Source organism: Dromiciops gliroides, chromosome 2, assembly GCF_019393635.1.
Source record: "Dromiciops gliroides isolate mDroGli1 chromosome 2, mDroGli1.pri, whole genome shotgun sequence".
In the NCBI taxonomy this organism is placed as follows: Eukaryota; Metazoa; Chordata; class Mammalia; order Microbiotheria; family Microbiotheriidae; genus Dromiciops; species Dromiciops gliroides.
In genome coordinates this window covers 270,891,713-270,912,215 of record NC_057862.1, presented here as the reverse complement: position 1 = coordinate 270,912,215, position 20,503 = coordinate 270,891,713, and the positions used below count along the sequence as shown (strand labels likewise).

Below are 20,503 nucleotides of genomic sequence, written 5' to 3'. Positions count from 1 at the left end.
CATCTACTATGTGCCAGGCTCTTTGCTAGGTTCTGGGGATACAAAAAGAGAGTCTTTTCCCTCAAGGAGCTAACAATCTAATGAGAGAGATAATATGTAAAGAAATATATACAATGCCAGCCATAAAATAAATAGGAACTCAAGAGAGAAATTTAAAGAACATAGGAAAGACCTACAGAGCAGTTAGATGGTAAAGTGGCTAGAGCGGTCAGCCTGGAGTCAAGACCTGAATTAAAATCCAGCCTCAGAAACTTACTGTGTGACCCTGGGCAAGTCACTTACCCTTGTTTGCCTCAGTTCCTCAATCTAAAATGAGCTAGAAAGGAAATGGCAAATCATTCTAGTATCTTTGCCAAGAAAACCCTAAATGGGATCATGGAGAGTTGGACATAACTGAAAAAAAAAAAAGGAATAAAAGGGAAGACTTCCTATAGAAGGTGGGATTTTAGTTGGGACTTAAAGAAAACCAAGGGGGAGGGAAAACAGAGAAGGGAGAGCATTCCAGGCAAGGGAGACAGCCAAAGAAAGTACCTGGAGCAGACAGATGGAGTGTCTTGTTTGTAAACAGTCAGGAGGCCAGGGTCACTGGATCAAAGAGCATGTCAGGGAGAAAGGTGTAAGAAGACTGGAAGTGTAGGAGGGGGATATGTTATGAAGGGCTTTGAATTCCAAACAAAGCATTTGCTTTTGCTTCTGGAGGCAACAAGAAGTCACTGGAGTTTATTGAGTGTTAGGAGCAAGGTGGAATGGCATGATCAGATCTTTTCTTTAGGAAAATCAGCCCAGTGGCCAAATGAAGAATGGATTGGAATAGGGAGAGAGTTGAGCTTGCCAGACCTACTAGCAGACTATTGCTGTAATAATGCAGGCCTGCACTAGAGTAGAGGCAGTGTCAGAATAGAGAAGGGGGCATATTCAAGAGGTGTTTCAAAGGTGAAACACCTTGGCAACAACTTGAATATGGAGGATGAGAGACAGCAAAGAATCCAGGATGCCTCCTGGCTTGTGAGTCTGAGGGATTGGGAGGCTGATGTCGGTCTCTATCATAATAGGGAAGGTAGGGGGTGGGGAAAGATAATGAGTTCTATTTTGGACATATTTAATTTAAGATATTTACTGGACACCCATTTTGAGATACTAGCAGAGAGATTAGGGCAGGATAGGTAAATTTGAAAATCATCAACATAGATGGTAAATATAAGGAAGCTAATAAGATCACCAAGTGAAGCAGTATGAAGGAAGAAGACAACAGGGCCCAGAACTGAACCCTGATGGACACCTGTGATCTAGCAGATTTTGAAAAGGTAACTAAGAAGGAGTGGTTAGATAGATAAGAGGAGAACTAGGAGAGAATGGTTTCCTAAAAACCCAAAGAGAAGAAAATAAGTATTAAGGAGGACAGAGATGAACAGTGTCAAAGGCTGCATAGAGGTCAAGGAGAATAAGGATTAAGGAAAGGCCATTAGAGTCAGAAATGAAGAGATCATTAAATAACTTTGGAGAGAGAATTTTCAGTGGAATGATAAGGTCAGAACCCACATAGTAAGGGGTGAAGAAGAGAGTGAGAAGAGAGAAAGTGGAGGCATCTATTGTAGATGGCCACTTTGGGAGTTTAGTTACAAAGGGTAGAAGAGACAGTACAAAATACAAAAAGAGACAATGAATGGTTAGCAGGGACAGAAGAATCAGGTGAGGGTTTTTTTTTCAGGGTAGCAAAGACATGGGTATGTTTGTGGGCAGTAGAACATGAAATAGAGAGGGAGAGATTGAAACTAATTGAAAGAATGAGGATGACAGAAGAGGCAGGCTATTGGAGGAGACAGGATGGAATGGGATCACATGAACAAGAAGAGGGTTTAGCATTTGTAAGAAAACCACTTTATCATGTGAAACAGGAGTGAAAGAGAAAGTGAAAGAGGTTTTGAGTGATGGGGGATGAGGAAAAGGAGAGAAGATGAAGTTCATGAAAAATGGCCTCATTTTTTTCTGTAAAATATGAGGCAAGGTTCTTAGCTGAGAGATTGGGGGGAGGGGGAGCCAAGGGAGGCTTAAGAAGGAATGAAAAGGTTTGGAAAAGTCTCTGTGGAGAGTAGATTAGTGAGTTGATAAAGGAAGTATAGGAGGATGGTCAGAAGTGAAAGCAGAAGTGAGAGCCCAATGTAACAAATTTATGTAACATAAACTTATAGTGAACTGAGTCATTACTATTGCATAATTTTTTTGACCTTTGCTCAGCAATCTTTGTGTAGGTACAAAAGTAACAAATGGTGGGAGTGATCCAAGTCTGAGACTTGACTGGGTGTAATTGGTGATATGATAAGGAAGCTAGGAATTTAAGAGAGGAGGACAGTAAACTTCCAGGGCAGAGCCAAGATGGCAGAGGAACTCTGAGCTCTCGAACTCATGACATGATCACTCCAAAAAACATCCAAATAATGTCATAGGACGATGCCTGGAGTATCAAAACCCACAGAAGAATGTGCTGAAATCATCTTCTAAAACCAAGAATGGCTTGGAAGGTCAGAAGGAGGGAGCTGCTGTGCTGATACAGGAGTGGAGCCCAAACCCAGTCACCCTGACATAGATGCAGTCCCAGGAAGGCGTCACAAGAGAAGGAGAACCCCAGAGCCTCTGAATCAGCTGAAGTGCCAGTGTCTTCTGGAACCAAGCTCACAGTCTGGTGAGAGGGTTGAGCCCTTGGCAGGGGTAGACTACAGGGTTCTATCCTGGTGCTGAGGCAGAACTTGGGTTTTTCACCCCTCATGGGAACCAGGAGGTAGGATTGAGTAGCAGTGGCCCAGGTTGGGGAGGGGCACAGGCTATTAGGAGCTGACAACTACAACACACAAAGATGGTTGATTAGCAAGTTGGTCTGGGGTAATCTACAGACCAGGGAACAGGCCAGGTAACTGAAGAACCTGATTCTCCTTAAATCATACCACCAGGGACTTCTTAAGCTTGGGATACTGGAGCCTGGAAACAGTGCCCCACTTTAAGGAGCTAAAAGTCAAAGAAAAGAAAGGCAAGATGAGCAGACAGAGAAAGGTGAGGACCATAGACAATTTCTTCGGTGACAAGGAAGATCGAGGTGCACCCTCATAGGAAGATGTCAACATCATGGCTCTTATACCTAAAGCTTCCAAGAAAAATATTAATTGGTATCAGGCAATAGAGGCCCTCAAAAAGGACTTTGAAGATAAAGTTAGAGAGGTAGAGGAAAAAATGGAAAGAGAAATGGGGATGATGCAGAGAAGTCATGAGAAAAACGTCTGCAGCTTGAAAAGTCAAATTGGCCAAATGGTAAAGGAGGTACAAAAGCTCTATTATGAAAATAATTGCCTAAGAATGGATTGAACAAATGGAAGTTAATGACTTTATGAGAAACCAAGACACAATAAGGCAAATCCAAATGAATAAAAAATAGAGGGCAATGTGAAATATCTTCTGGGAAAAACTGCTGACCTGGAAAATAGGTCCAGGAGAGATAATCTGAAAATTATTGGCCTACTTGAAAACCATGAACAAGGAAAGAGCTTAGACATCATCTTCCAAGATATTCTCAGGGAAAATTGCCCTGACATTCTAGAAGCAGAAGCTAAAATGGAAATTGAAAGAATCCACCAATCACCTCCAGAAAGAGATACCCAAAGGAAAACTCCTAGGAATATTATAGTGAAATTCCAGAGCTCTCAGGTCAAGGAGAAAATATTAGCAAGCTGCCAAAAAAAAAAATCAAATACTGTAGAGCCCAAGTCAGGATATCACAAGATATAGCAGCTTCTACATTAATGGACCAGAGGGCATGTAATATGATATTCCAGAGGACAAAGGAATTGGGATTACAACCAAGAATCATCTACCCAGCAAAACTCAGCATAATCTTTCAGAGGAAAAAATGGGATTTTAATAAAAAAGAGGATTTTTCAGGTATTCATGATGAAACTAAATGGCAAATATGACTTTCAAATATAAGACCCTAAAGAACCATAAAAAATTGGAGTTGGGGGACATATCTGGAGTCATGCAGTAGGTGACTGTCTTGTGTCTGAGGCCAGGTTTTGGCTGGGATACCCCTGGGTCCAGGGGGATGCTGTGTCCAGTGAGTCACCTAGCTTCTCCATGATGACATCTTTAGGGTTAAATTGAAGGGTGAGGGGAATGCACTGGGGGAGGGGGAGGGGGTGAAATCCTACATGAAGGAAACAGGAAAAGGCTTATGGAGTGGGGGAAGAGATGGGGGAGGAGCAGGGCAGTAAATGAATTTTACACACATCAGAAAAGGCTCAAAGACCTTAAGCTCATCAGAGTTGCCTCAAGGAGGGACTAACACACATACCCAACTGGGTGGAGTAATCTATTTAATCTGGGCAGTAAATGAACCTAACACTCATCAGAATTGGCTCAAAGACCTCAATTTCATCAGAATTGGCTCAAGGAGGGAATAACATAAACACTCAATGGGGTGGAGTAATCTCTCTAATCCTGCAGGAAAATAGGAGGGGAAGGGGATAAAGAAAGAGGGGCAAAAGAAGGAAGGGCAGATTGGGGGAGGGGACAGAGAGAAACAAATCCCTTTTGAAGAGGGATAGGATGCAAGAATATGGATAATAAAGTAAATATAATGGGGAAGGGAATAGGATAGGAGGGAAACAGTTAACAATAGTAATCATGAAAAAGAGAAAAGGGGGGAAATTGTACAAAAAAATATTCATAGCAACTCTTTGTCATGGCTAAGAATTGAGAATCAAGGGTACGTCAATGGAGGAATGATGGAAGAAGCTGTGGTGGTATATGATTGTGGTGGAATGGTCTTGTGCTATAGGAAATGACAAACAGGATGATCTCTGAAAAACCTGGAAAGACTCATGAACTTATGTATAGTGAAGTAAGAAGAGTTGGGAGGACATTGTGCATAGTGACAGCAGTATTGTTCAATGAACAATTGTGAATGACTTAACTACTCTCAGCAATGCAATGATCCAAGACAATCCCAAGAGGCTAATGGCAAAGTTTACTATCCACCACATAGAAATAATTGATAAAAAGAACACTTGTGGATTGTACATATATAACCTGGTTGCTGTCTTGTGGAGGGAAGAGGAAAGGGAGGGAGGGAGAAAAATTTGGAACTCTAAATCTTATGAAAATGATTGTTGAAAACTACCCTTACATGTAACTGGAAAAAAAATAAAATAAATTTTTGTTGCTAAAGAAAAAAAATAAATAAAAGAAGCAGGAAAAAAAGAGAGAGAGAGAGGAGCACAGTCCTTGACCAAGGAGTCAAGATAAGGAGAAGAGGAGAGAGTTACTAGTGCAGGGGAGATGGCCTGGGAGAGAACTGGAGGTGGAGGCTAGGGTGCTGGGATTGGATTCAAGGGATTGGAAGTCATGGTATAGATAAAGAGTAGGATTATGTAAAGGAAGGTAGAAGGATAAATAGAAAGCCAATAGATTATAGCAGGATAAGGGGATTTCAAAATTATTGAATGTGGTTACAAGATATTTATGGGTGATGGTGTGATCAAGAGTATTAGTATGTGGTGATGGAAAAGTGGGTCATGGGCAGGTGAGTAAGTTGAAGAACTGAGTTGTTGGGGCATATGAAGGGAAATCAATATGTATGTTGAAGTCCCCTAGTATGAGGGCAAGAATTGGAGAGGAGAGAACAATTGTAAGCTAGATATTGAGTGCTTTGAAGAAAGAAGGGGAGTGACCTGGGCATCTGTGTACAACAGCTACCAAGATTTTGATTTGGTGATGGATATAAATAGAATGAATCTCAAAGGAAGAGAGATTACTAAGTAATGGAGGAAGGGGGAAAACCTGAAAGTGGCAATGGGGGTTCAAGGAATATGCCAAATTCTCCTTCCTTGATCAATGAGCTAAGTGAAGGTACAGCTAGTACTGGGAAAGGTACAGCTAGTACTGGGAAAGAAAGACTCTGGGTCTGTTGCTTTAAACATACACAGCCTATCCATTAACTGAATTGGGATGAGATCTATTGCCATTTCTTAGAACTCCAACCAGCAGGTGAGGATAATTTTGTCACCCAGACCCAAACCAGGGTCAGGGTCTTGAAAAGGTTAAAGCAAGAAGGCAGAATCACTTTGTACCCTCACCCCCTTCTCTATTTATTCCTATTTTCTTGTTGAGTTAAATGTATTTCTACACCAAACTTTTTGTGTGTGTCTTCTATATTCCTTTGACCAGTTCAGATGAAAGAGGTTCAATTGAAACCTGCTTCCCAACTTCTTCCTTATTTGTAGCCTTTTAGTTGCAGCAAAGATGCTGGACTGGTTTGCCATTTCCTTCTCCAGCTCCTATTAAAGATGAGATCACTGATACAAAAAGGGTTAAGTGACTTGCCCAGGGTTACACAGCTAGTAAGTGTCTGAGGTCAGATTTGAACTCAGGTAGCTAGGTGGTACAGTGAATAGAATTCTGTGCTTGGAGTCAGAAAGAACTGAGCTGGAGAAGGAAATGGTAAACCAGTCCAGCATCTTTGCCAAGCAAACAACAAAAAGGGGTCATGAAGAGTCAAATGTGACTGACAACAATTAAACAACAACAACCCTAATTGGTGAAAAATGGATTTTTAATAAAAGTTGGGATTTCTCTTTATTCCTAGTGACCATACCAAAGCCAAATAGGAGCTTTGAATTACAAATAGGAGTCAAGAAAAAAAACAACAACAAAGAAAACGTAAATGTAAGTGAGAAATAAGAATGGACCAGTCAAGGATGTATTGATATTCTAATAGAAGTAAGGTAGAGAATAAGCATAATATATCACCTATTATGTGCCTGGCACTGTGTTAAATAGTTTTACATACATTTGATCATCACAAAAATCCTGTGAGGTAGGTGCTATTCTTATCCCCATTTTACAGTTAAGGAAAATGAGTCAAATAAGTGAGTTACCCAGGATCAGACAGCTACTGAATGTCTGAGGCTGGTTTTAAATTCAGGTCATTCCAACTCCAGGACCAGCACCCTACCCACTGTGCCACCAATTCCCTCTAAGATGAATGAGATCATATTAGAATCCCCTCACAATCGTAATATCATTAAGGGTCATGAGAGGGAATTCAATAGGATAGCAGTCCTAAGAGTCTTTTGCTATTCTCTGGTTATACTGAAAGAAGAAAAGTAAGGTAGGGGAAAAGATACTAGATCAAAAAGGGAAAAAAAGAAAAAAAGTGAAGAAAGTTGGGGGAGCTTTTCTCAAGTAATCAGGGTATGCAACTAAAAGGCTACAAATAAGCAAGAAGTTGGGAAGTAGGTTTCAGTTGAACCTCTTTCATCTGAACTGGTCAAAGGAATATAGAAGACACGCAAAAAAAGTTTGGTGTAAAAATACATTCAACTCAACAAGAAAATAGGAATAAATAGAGAGAGGGGTGAGGGATCATAGTTTCAATGAGCAAAACAAGCTTTAACCATAGCGAATAGACAGTGGATACAGATAGAAAGGGAAAGAAATTAAGATTTTTGTCTGAGAAAAAGAGAATGTTTGGGGAGCAGAAATAGATTGCATAAAACAGATTATGTTCTCAGCATCCTATTCTTTGTAAATATCATGGGGTACTAAAAGGAAAAGATATAGTCAAATGGTATGGAGGGAAGCATACAATTAACAATTATAATAGTAACTATGAATAGGATGAATTCATTCATAAAACAAAGGAAGATATAAGAATGGATTAAAAAACAGAATCCAACAATATTTTGTTTACAAGAAACACACTGGAAACAAAGAATCACATAGATAAAATAAATAACTAGAGTAAAATAGATTACATTTTAGCTAAAGTAAAAATAAAATAAAAGGGAGGGTTAGCAACCATATGAATCTTAGAAAAGGTTAAGGAAAATAGACTTGATTAAAAGAAACAGGAAAGGAGGGCGGCTAGGTGGCGCAGTGGATAAAGCACTGGCCCTGGATTCAGGAGTACCTGAGTTCAAATCCGGCCTCAGACACTTGACAGTTAACTAGCTGTGTGACCCTGGGCAAGTCACTTAACCCCCATTGCCCCGCAAAAAAAAAAAAAAAAGAAAAGAAACAGGAAAAATACTTTATGGTGAAAGCCATTGTTTTTGTTCAGTCAATCAGTCTTGTCTGACTCTTCATGACCCCATGGACCATGGGGTTTTCTCAGCAAAAATACTAGAAAGGTTTGCCATTTCCTTATCCAGTGGATCTAGTGGATCCCTTTTGTCATGTAATCATGTTTAGTGACTTGTCCAGGGTCAAACAGGTAGGAAATATCTGAGGCTGAATTTGAATTCTGGTCTTCCTGACTCTAGGCCCAATGAAAGCACTGAGCCACCAGCTGCCTAGTGTTAAAAGGTACACTAGACAATAAATTAATGTCAATATATGCACTAAATTGTTGTTCATCCTTCATTTTTGAAAAGAACCAAAAGCAGCGTGGGATAATATCTTGTCTTGCACATGAAGAGGATTTAAGTGAGGCAGAGTTGCATAAAGTCATCAGCCTCACTCTTTTTTCTAGTCATTAAAGTCCAATGTCAGGACAAAAGTCAAGACAACTAGCAATGGCTCAGGATACAGTGGATGATCTTTGTGTTTGATGTCTGAACAAGCTCTAAGTGCTCCACAACTCCTGCTTCAGCCACCTTCATGTTTATTGGAAAAAATTGTTCTCATCTGCCCATTCCACCAAGGTAAGGTTTCAAGTGCTTAATTAGAGTAGATAACTCCCTAACTCACTGATGGGTTTGAGTATTAGATAATATGTCTTTATAAAAGGAAGAGGATAGTCACATCACTATTATCAAAAAGGAAAATTTACTATAAGTGAAGAAGCAATAAAAATTTGCAAGAAACTTATTTGATCATAAATGTGATAAAAATAACAAATGAAATGGTTAAATATTTACAAAAATACAAAATTACCAGATTAACAAAAAAAGAAATAAATAATTTAAATAATCCAGTCCCAGAAAAAGAAATTGAACCAGCTATAAACAAACTCCCCAAGAGGGAAATGATAGAAATACAAAAAGATGCAATGGAGCTGGGCAGAGCCAAGATAATGGAGGAAAGACATTAAACACACAGAGCTCCTGATACAATTACCCCCAAAACAGCAATAAAAGAACCCCATGAGCAGAAAAATCCACAAAAATATGGGATGAGATTATTTTTCAGCTACAGATAGATTGCAGGGGGCCATGCTGGGCTATGAGTAAAGTCCAACCCCACAATTGCATGGACAGAGACCCCAGGCATGCTGCACAGGAGAAATTTTTCCCAGAACCTCTGAATCAGATACAGCACCAGCATCTCCTGGAACTGAGCATGCAGTCGAGTGAGAGGCCTGAATGGCTGGCAGAGAGGAAATTGCAGGGATATCAGTGGGACCTAGGGAGGAATTTGGCTGTCCCATACCAGGGCAGGAGGCCCAGGTGGGGGAGGGACATGGGCTCTAGAAACTAAAAACCACAACACAGAAAGCTTTGCTGGTTGGTTGTTTAGTAAGTAAGCTTGAGGTTATCTTCGGACCAGAGAACAGGCCAGGCAAGAGTAAAACCTGCCCTCCCTCAAACCAAAACACCTGGGACCCTCTGAAGCTGGGGTAGCCAAGAAGCAGGGCTCCCCAGGGGAGAGTTTAAAGTCAAATGAAAGATGAGCAAGCAAAGGAAATTGAGAATTATAGAAAGTTTCTTCAGTCACAAGGAAGATCAAGGTGCACCCTCAGAAGAGGAAATCAACCACAGGCTCCCTACATCCAAAGCTTCCAAGAAAAATATGAACTGGTCTCAGGCCATGGAGGCTCTCAAAACAGACTTCAAAGAGAAAATAGGAGAGATAGAAGGAAGATATATATATATATATATATATATATATATATATATATATATATATATATATATATATAGAGAGAGAGAGAGAGAGAGAGAGAGAGAGAGAGAGAGAGAGAGAGAGGAAAGAATGGAAAGAGAAATGAGAGTGATGCAGCAGTCATGAGCAAAAAGTCAACAGCTTGAAAAACCAAGTGGAAAAGGAGATTAAAAAACTGTCTGATGAAAATAATTGCCTAAGAATTAGGATTGAACAAATGGAAGCTAGTGACATTATAAGAAACCAAGACACAGTAAAGCAAATGAAATTTAATGAAAAAAATAGAGGGCAATGTGAAATATCTCCTTGGAAAAACAGCTGACCTGGGAAACAAAGCCAGGAGAGATAATTTGAAAATCACTGTACTACTGAAAACCATGACCAAAACAACAGCTTAGACACCATCCTCCAAGAGATTGTGAGGGAAAATTGCCCTGACATTCTAGAAGCAGAAGGTAAAATAGAAATCGAAAGAATCCACCAACCACCTCCTGAAAGAGATCCCAAAAGGAAAACCTCCAGGAATATTATAGCCAAATTCCAGAGCTCCCAGGTCTGGAATATTCCAAGCAGCTAGAAAAAGGGAATTCAAATACTGTGGAGCTCCAATAAGGCTAAAACAATATTTAGCAGCTTCTACATTAAAGGAATGCAGGGTATGCAATATGATATTCCAAAGGGCAAAGGAACTGGGACTACAGCCTAGACTCATGTACCCAGCAAAACTGCGTATAATCTGTCAGAGGAAAAAATGGGATTTCAATGAAAATGGAGGGGAGGGGAAGAGGGGGAAGGAGTGGGGGAGTAAATGAACCTCTCTATCATCAGAATTGGCTCAAAGAGGGAATAACATACATACTCAAGTGGGTATAGTAATATATTTTTGCCCTAAGTAAAAGTGGGAGGAGAAGAGGGGAAGGAGGGAAGGGAAGTTTGGGGGAGGGAGCTGTAAAAAGCAAAACACTGTCAAGGAAGGTGAAGATGTTCTGCATGACACCACATGTATGACATATATTGAATTGCTTGATTTCATAGGGAGAGTTAAGGAGGGACAGAGGAAGAAAAATTGAGAAAACAGAATTAGCTCAAAGGCCTTAACCTCATCAGAGTGGGATCAAGGAGGGAATAACACACATACCCAATTGGGAAGAGTAATCTATTTAACCATACAGGAAAGTAGGAGGGGAAGAGGATAAGGAGGGAAGGGTGAATGAAGGGAGGGTAGAGTGGGGGAGAGGGCAGTTAGTAGCAAAACACTTTTGAGGAGGATTAGGACAAAATAAGATAGACAATAGAGTAAATATTTTTGGAAGGGAATGGGATGGAGGTAAATAGTTATGATGATTGACTACAATGTCAAAATGTGTGGTACGTACTCTACTGGGCTATTTTGAAGAAAATTCTCTGTCAAATTCAAGGTACTATATAAAAATTATGATGAACAGTATGCTATCAGAAAAACCTGGAAAGACCCATATGAACTGAAGCAGAGAAAAATGTAATGTATACAAAATAATAGCATTAGTGTAAGATGATCTGCTGGGAAATATGTGGTCATTTTCAGCAAAGCAATGATCCATTACAATTCTGAAGAACTTATGAAAATTGCAGTCTATCTACAGAGAAAAAACTGATGGTATCTGAAAATAGACTGAAACTTTCAACAAATCCTTAATCTGAAGTTTTGTTTTTATCTGTTTTATCTCACAACCTACCTGATATAGAATTGTTTTCCATGACTACTCATTTATAATTTATATTGAATTAATTTGAGTTTTGGGGGTGGGGGTGGGAAGGGAGGAAGGAAGAGAAGTTGGAACACAAAGTTTTAAAAACATTTGATATCAAAATTTGCTTTTCCATATAATTTGGAAAATAAAATTCTAAAAAAAAAAGATGCAATGAAGCCTCCAAGAGCCAAAATTAATTTTAAAAATTACTGCAAAACTATTTAAACACTTCTAGGGCTTGAGAGAAACAAGAAAGTCTATCACAAATACAAAGAAAATTAATTTCTACATATAACCTATCCACAAAAATTGAAAAAGATGGGATTCTACCAAATTCCCTATATGATAGAAATATAATCTTGATATCTAAATTAGGCAGGGACAAATTAGAGAAAGAAAACTATAGATTAATTATTTGTAATGAATATTGATACAAAATGTTAAAATAAAATATTAACAATGAGGACTTATCAACACTTCAAAAAGATTTTATGATGTGACTAGGTTGATTTATACCAAGTACATAATTGACTCAATGCTAAAAACAAACAAAAACAAACAAAAAACCCCAACATTTATACCATGTAAAACAAAAATCATATAGTCATATCAATAGATGTATAAAAAGGTCTTAACAAAAATTTCATTTCTATTAAGAGAAAATACTAGAATACAGGAATAAATGGACATTTCTTAAATATGGTAAGTGATAACTACCTAAAACTAAAGGCACAACTATAGGAATAAAGTAGAAGCCCTTCCAATAAGATCAGATGGAAAGCAAGAATATCTATTATTACCATTTCTTTTTGATATAATTCTAGACATGCTAGCAAGAGCAACAAAACAAAAAATAGAGATTGAGAGAATAAACACAGGGAAAAAAACCAAATTATGTCAAGATTGTAAAGTTTGTGAAGCAGAAAAAAGTATAAGAAGATTGCAAAGGTAGAAAGTGATCAGGTTGTAAAAAGATTTAAGAGTAAATAATTTTTATATTTGATCCTAAAGGAAATAGAGAACCACTGGAGTTCATTAAGTAGAGAAATGAAATTTTTATGTGGTTAGACCTACAATTTGAGAAGATTGGAGGATGGGTTGGAGTTTTTGCAAAACAAAACTAATACAATTAATATTAGAAAGGAAAGGGTTTCCTGGGCAGGGGAGAATCTTTGCAGCAAGTTTTTCTAATAATGCTGTCATTTATAAGATAGCTAAATAGTGAATTTAATTTTCTAAGAAAAGGAACCATTTCCTAAGTGATAAATGGTCAAAGGGTATAAATATGCAGTTTTCAAATGAGGAAATTCAAGCTATTAAATATACATGAAAATATATCCCAAATCACTTATCATTAGAGAGATCTAAATTAAATCAGCTCTGAGATTTTACCTCATACCCATTAGATTGGCAACACTGAAAAAAAAGTCAAGTATTGCACTGCCTTTGGGGAAAACAGACACATTTGGTTTGGTCTATGCATTTGGTGAAGCTATGAACTCATTCAGATATTGTAGAAAGCAATTTGAAATTATGCCTGAAATACTCCTATGGTTTATATTACCTTTGATTAGTGAAACCCCTACTAGATTATTATCTCAAAGAGATCAAAGATAAAGGAAAAAAAATCTATATGTACAAGAATTATCTATTGCAACTTTTTTTGTTGTGTAAAAGAATTGGAAACAAAAGTGGGTAACCATTTAAGAACAAGCTCTGGTTTATGAATACAATAAATATGTTTCATAAAAGTGACAAAAGGAATGGATTTAGAAAAATCTGCAAAGACAAGTATGTACTGATGTGGAAGGAAGGAAGCAGAACCAAGAGAACAATTTATATAACAATGATTAAAAAAGTAAATCACTGAAAATTGTAAGAACATTGATCAGCACAAAAACCAATCACAGATCCAGAGGACTACTGATAGAAGCAACTTACTCTCTTGCTGAAAGAGAAGTGATGAACTGAACAAGCAGAATGAGACATATATTTTTGACATGGCTAATGTGGAAATTAATTTTGTTTGACTATACATATTTGTTTCAAGTTCTCTCCACAATCCTGACCCCCACCACATTGGAGGGAGACATGAGAAGGAAAGAACTTGCTAATTAAAAAAATTAAATCAAACAATCCACAATCCAAAGTATACTCGACATCTTGAATTTTACATTATAACATCAAATTGTATCAGAACTTAACAGAACAAGGACAATTAATTTGGCATCTTGTGTTTTGTTGTTAATTCCTGGGGAATTACTTTAGGGTGCCAATCACAGCAATTATACTTTTGGGGGGGGGCAATGAATATTAAGTGACTTACCCAGGGTCACACAGCTAGTAAGTGTCAAGTGTCTGAGGCCAGATTTGAACTCAGGTCATCTGGAATCCAGGGCTGGTGCTTTAGCCACTGTGCCACCTAGCTGCCCCACAGCAATTATACTTTAACAATACCTGCAATAAACCTAATACAATTCAGAGCATCAGTTGACAGACTGCTTTGGTGACTATGGTATAAACTATATACAGGATATATTATATTGCACTTTACCAATACATTCATATCTATTGTGGACGTATATTAAAAACTTGATTTAATTTCAAATAGAAATATTCAGAAATAAAGTTAAATGAAAATTGTTTTTGATGGATTAGTACCCAAAACACAATGTATAGTGTTAATTTTTTTCTTAGATACCATATAACACAAAAGAATATACATAAAAAGAAACCAAATTGAAGGAAAAAATGATTAAGCCTCTAAAATGTCAAAATAAGAAAAACAGATTACTTTGATATAGATAAGAGCAAAAAATAAGTCTCATTAGTAAATACTGCAGTTGTAATATATTCATGGTGATAATACAAAACTAATAAAAACAAACAAGGGAGAAAAGATAAAACAAGTATGTTAGTCATATAATAATTAATGAATAACATCAATGAATGTATATCATTATATGCAAGCCATATATTACAGGAGTAAATATTAGCAATATCATTTGGCTACATATGGTTATTTCAACTGGGATATCATAAAATAATCTTATTACAGAATAATCCTCCATCTTCTATGACCTGCCAATAATTTTTATATAAGTGCTATTTGACTACATGAGCTAATAAAAATCTTCTTCAAAATTATAGTCCTGTCTTCCTCAACCAGAATTTTTAGAGGCCTCAAAAAAGTCTTGTTACTGCTCTTAGTGAGACATATATATATATATATATATATATATATATATATATATATATATATATATATATATATATATATATATACACTGATACGATGTATTTTTTTCTCTGCATCACAATCTTCTACTCTCTAATCTCCTGACATAGGTCAGGATTTCTCTCTACCACTTCAGATATATTTTCTTATTTGTTCTTACCTTAAAGCTTTTTCTTACTATAATTATTTTAAAAAGTTAATCAAATAGAATTTAGAATGACATCAATTAGATTTCCTTAAACTACTGGCTTCAATTACTTCAATGCTTGAATAATTCATCATTTAATCCATCTGGTTACTCCCTCCAGCTGTGCAGATTGTAACTCCCCTGTGCCTCCAGTTGTCATGGCCAAAAAAAAAAAAAAAATCATGAGCCTGAAACTGAACAGAAATGAGCCTCTCCAAACTTGTTTCATCTTTGGTCGATATGCAGTTCATCACCAGGCCCACACTTGAAGTTGCCCCAGCATAATAGAATAGATGCTCTGCTTGACTTCAAGAAACCACGGTCACTTTTGCACTTGAGTGAGACATCAGAGTAAGACTTTGGTGGAAGCTTTTTATTAGAGTAGAAAAAACAAACAAACAAACTACTGTTGCTTTTATATTCTACTGGGGAAAAATGTTCCTGTAGGGAATAAAGATGTTCAAAGTACCCCTGACCTCTTTCAATACAAGAAATTTGGCATCTCAGATATAAAATGTACTTGAAAGACATTAAAATAAGAGCACATTTTCACTACATATTAAAGATCATAGAACATTCTATTAAGAAAAAGCAGGAGTGTTAAATTTGGTGAAAAATTTCTTGGTATTTTGTTCATGTGATGAACAACTGTCTGTTAAATTATGTTACATGATACGTTTTACATTTGGATCTCTGTATGTTTGTTTTAGTTTAAGAGCCAATATGTATAGAGACAAAGCTCTGACAGCAGAGGCAAAACCACCAGGAGTATATTTGTTTATTGAGGACTGACAGCTTTATGGCTAACATAAAAATAATTGAATGTTTATTGGGACAAATGTTTGGACAGAGGATTAACTGAAACTACTGAATGCAGAAAATCTTTTTATCCTTTTTAGTCTTTGCAAATAAGATTTGGGAACAGCTACATAAAAACATTTTGTGCCCAATAGCCTTTGCACTGTTTCCCTAATTGTTTCCACTGAACCCTCCCTCTCTGCCCACTCTCCCAAATTATGGTGGTAATATGAAGATTTGATAGTATAAGTGATGCCCTAAAAGGGAATGAGCCAGTATTTTGGAGGTTCATTTATGTAAAATTTATTCTAAACATGCTGGATGCCTGATAAAGAGACAAAAAGTCTCTAACCTGACCACTTAAAGATTTAAGTTGTGAAAATTAGGAGTGATTGAGAACCTGGCCATTTTCTAGTGTTATATGCTATAGGTTATGCACATTGGGTCTCTTGAACACTGCTATTCATTGTTTTCATGAAGAAAACAAAACAGATTTTAGCTGGTTTGTAGTTAAGAATTGAAGTTTTCCCATTTTTGCACTGAAATTTTGTTTGTAAATGGAATATAGAAACTTATAAATCTCTGAAACAAAAATGAACTTTCCCTAAAGGGCACTCCTTTTTAGAGACATTACTGAACATGAAGGTGATGATCTCTACTGGCACTAAAATACCCTCTGTTATTCTCATGTTTTTCCTTTTAAAGTTTAGGAGACTTTTCATGTTAGTTAATTCAAGCTGGTAAAAGGACATGTATGTACTACTCAACCCTTCCCCCATTCACCACCTCTATTTTACTCTTCAGTAAAGTTAGGGGCAAAAAGGTTAAGTAACTAATTGAAGGTCATCTGGGAAGTCAGTGGTGTAGCTGAAAATGGAAACCAGGTTTCCTCACGTAAAGCCTAAGGGCTAGCTATAAACTATGTTACACCTTCAGTGTAAAAAATAAAACATAAAAAAAAGGCACATAATTCCTGAAAAAGGTGACATTTGTATTCATTTCTCCTTGAGAAGGAGAATATGGTTTTGTTCACATTCCTTTTTTGGGGTGTCAGAAAAGTTGGGGATTGAAGATATTAGGGAGAGGTGGGGGAGAAGGGGATGTATCTTATGATAAAGAAAACTTTTAGGGAGTGTGATGATAAAATGTTTAACAACCCATTCTCTGGACAAAATGTATTTTGGACACGCTTTTAAGTTTAATATGAATTATTAGCATTTTCTACATAAATTCTTAAATCTAGACAAAAAATCAAGACATGAGGTGTAAATGTTCACACTAAAAATTTGACAATTGACAGTCCATTTGATCTGGCTCCAGCATCCACTTGGGCCAACATGGATCTTTTGGCAACTCAAGAGTATTAGAACATTGCCTGAAAGTTAAGTGACTTGCCCAGGATCACATAGTATGTGTTAGAGGCCGGGAGCAAATACCGTTCTACCTGACTCTAAGGTCCACTATGCCATATTTTAATATTATGACTAAATACAAATCCCTCCTATAGACATTTTTAATTGAGGTTGTAAGTATTCTGTATGTAAAACAGCATACTAGAAATGCTAGATCCAGTTGTAATTGGGCAATTCATACTATGTTTTTTCCCTCTCTTTAATTTTAGTCTTTCACCTCCTACCTCATAGAGTTGAGAGGGAAGTGCTTTCAAATTTTAAAGCATCTTCATATAGCCTCATCTGTTTGATGGAGTTCAGCTAGAAACAGTATGAGGGAAAGTTGCTACCCTGCTATTATTACTTTAAATTAAATGTTCTGAAGACTATTGCACATGGAGATGAAGTGACTATTTTGTCAAAAAATAAGAGTATTCGGATATAAATCAGTCTTCTATAGGCTCACTGAAAGCATCTTCAGCATAACGTCAGCAGACAGGGCCATGGGTAAAATATATAAATTATAACATTCCCATGTGGGTTTCATGTCTTCCATATATTTTTGAGCTTTTTGTTACATGTAGTTTGGAAATTGTAAATGTTTTCTATGGCAATAGCTATTAAGATTTTTTCTTAAATTTCTATGGATAATGTGCTGTCTGAGCAATTGTGGGCAATAATTATGTCTGTTATGGTATTCTGTTTCCAATATAGTTTATTTGTTGAATTCTCAAGGTGAGTTGGGGGTTCATATTTGTAGTTCAGGAATTTTACCTCTGTTAGTTTACAAAGGTACTTCCAGCCACCTGATTATGTCTCTTTAGGTATCCAAAAAAGACTAATTTTTTTTTTTAATGAAGCAATTGGGGTTAAGTGACTTGCCCAGGATCACTCAGCTAGTAAGTGTTAAGTGTCTGAGGCCGGATTTGAACTCAGGTACTCCTGACTCCAGGGCTGGTGTTCTATCCACTGTGCCATCTAGCTGCCCTGAGGCTAAATTTTTTAACAAAGCAATGATATATTTCAAAATTTCTCCCATTTCCTTAAAAAATCTGCATTGATTAATAAGCCCAGGCTCCTTAAAGATAACTCATTTGTAATTTCTGGTGAATCACCTAGCTCCTACTTACTATCAAAAACCTTGAACCCACCCAACTTGACCCATTTCTAGAAAAAAAGCACATGATTCAGATATTTGGTTAAAGCATCTTCATTGATATTTCATTGAAAGCTAATTTGTTGTATATTGCTGGTTTAGTTCATATGGATGTCACCTAATGGAATCCTTTTGATTTCCTTCTTGGTTCTCAATTGTTTTATTGGCTCCATTGAGAAGTTGCATTCTACAAATCCAATGTTATACTATAATAGTCTGTCTTCGCCATTGCTCTATGAAATGACAACTTCTTGTTCCCCAGGCAGTAACCATACTGATTACTATGTCCTTTGAGACCATTTATAAATCTTTTCCCTCCTATTTGATGAGTAAATGTTAATCATTCTGTATATACTTAGGGGTGATGTCATTAATATAACAACTTTTCAACATCTTCTAAATTCATTATCATCCATTTGGATGTGCCAAAAATATATCATTATTCTTACTATTATCTCAATTTTCTTATCTCTTTTCAGTGGGGTTCAGACAGTAATATTCCTGAGACAAGTTAATATCCTTATATTATACTTTTATAGTTGATATGCTACAAAGAGTTGCACAGGTAAATAAAGCAACTCTATGTAACAGTTTATAAAAAAAATAAAACATTCAGATACAAATTCATCCTCCATATCTCACTGCAGGTGCCCTTGGTATAGCTATAATTGCAGACAGGGAAATACAATATATATATGTACCTCATCCTTTTGCCAACATGATTTTGAAAATCTCCTCTGCTTATATACCTCAGAGATAATGAGTATTGGAGATGGGAACATCTCCTAAGATATCATTCAGAAGTGTTTAGATTCAATATGTTCAGGTGATTATGGACAAACAGTTTCGCTTGGATTAATAGCTTAGTTGTAGTAGTTTATTGGTCAGCTTCTCCACTCTACTTTGAGGTCTATGTTAGTCTTCAGGGGATTTGCTGTCTTTCAAGCCATGAAAGATAGCATGATTTTGATGCCTAATTCAAGCCATCAGCTCTTGCTTCACTAGGCATTCAGTAGGTGCTAAATTTATATAGCATTCAATGAGGCTTCAAAGCTACCATAACAGTTTCAAGGCATGTGAAGTCCCCACAGTACATCCTCCCTCATGCTGTCATTCATCTACTTTGTCATTTTACTACATTCTCCATCCCCATAGACTCTTTTTTTGGAGGGGTGTTCTTATTATTCCTATTGAACAAAAGTGAGCAGGATTAGAAGAATAATTTCTACAACTCAGAAGATATATGTTCAGATAACTCTTACAATGATATTAATTATCTTACATGTGACCTTTCACCATTTAGCTTTGCTATCAAGATAGCAATAAATCTCATGCTCACTTCAAGCAGCACATATACTAAAATTGGGATGATAGGGAGAAAATTAGCATGGCTCCTGCACAAGTATGACACACAAATTCCTGAAGAGTTCCATATTTTTAAATAATGAACATTTTTATTGATAAAAAAGATAGCAATAAATCTCATAATATATTCAGCCAATGTTTGTTGTCAGTACACCATTATCTTTTTCAATAGTTTTCATATAGAAACAGTCCTTGGTTGTTACTATCCTGCACTATTGTACAAATGGATAAAATAATTGCTGTTTTGTAGTTGAATAAGTGCATTAGGATGTAAACTTATCAACTGGAAACCAAAGGGGTACCCATCCATTGTACAATGACTAAACTGTGGTTTAAGAATATAACAGAACACCATCATCCCTTAAGAAATGACAAAAAGTGATTGTTTTAGAAAAACCTTCAAAAACTTGTGTGAATCCATTTAACATAGAGTGAAGTAATCTGAACCAGAACAACTGATACTATAACAACATTATAAAGATAAACTAATTTTAAAAACTTAGGAATTCAGTTCATTGTAGCAACCAAATACAATTTCAAAAGCAGGATTACACATATATTTTTAGACATGGTCAAGGCATGAATTTGTTTTGCTTGACTATATATTAGTTACAGATTTTTCTTTTTCTTTCATTGGTAAGAGGGAGAGGTGAGAATGAGAGAATTTTTTGTCAATTAAAAAATAGAATAAAATAGTTTTAAAGGATTTAAGTTAATCCTCTAGATTCACTAAAAGTATCTTCAGTAAAACTTCACTGGCAGACAACAGGG

At 36.7% G+C, this 20,503-nt stretch overlaps 1 protein-coding gene and 1 non-coding gene across 3 annotated transcripts in view; both read left to right on the top strand.

Annotated features, from left to right (window-relative positions):
• SLC25A21 (solute carrier family 25 member 21) overlaps positions 1-20,503 on the top strand; it is a 745,362-nt gene that overhangs the window by 528,344 nt on the left and 196,515 nt on the right. The window lies entirely within an intron of this gene.
• LOC122744940 lies at positions 19,699-19,806 on the top strand. The gene has a single exon (XR_006355270.1). It is a non-coding gene; the product is annotated as a U6 spliceosomal RNA (small nuclear RNA).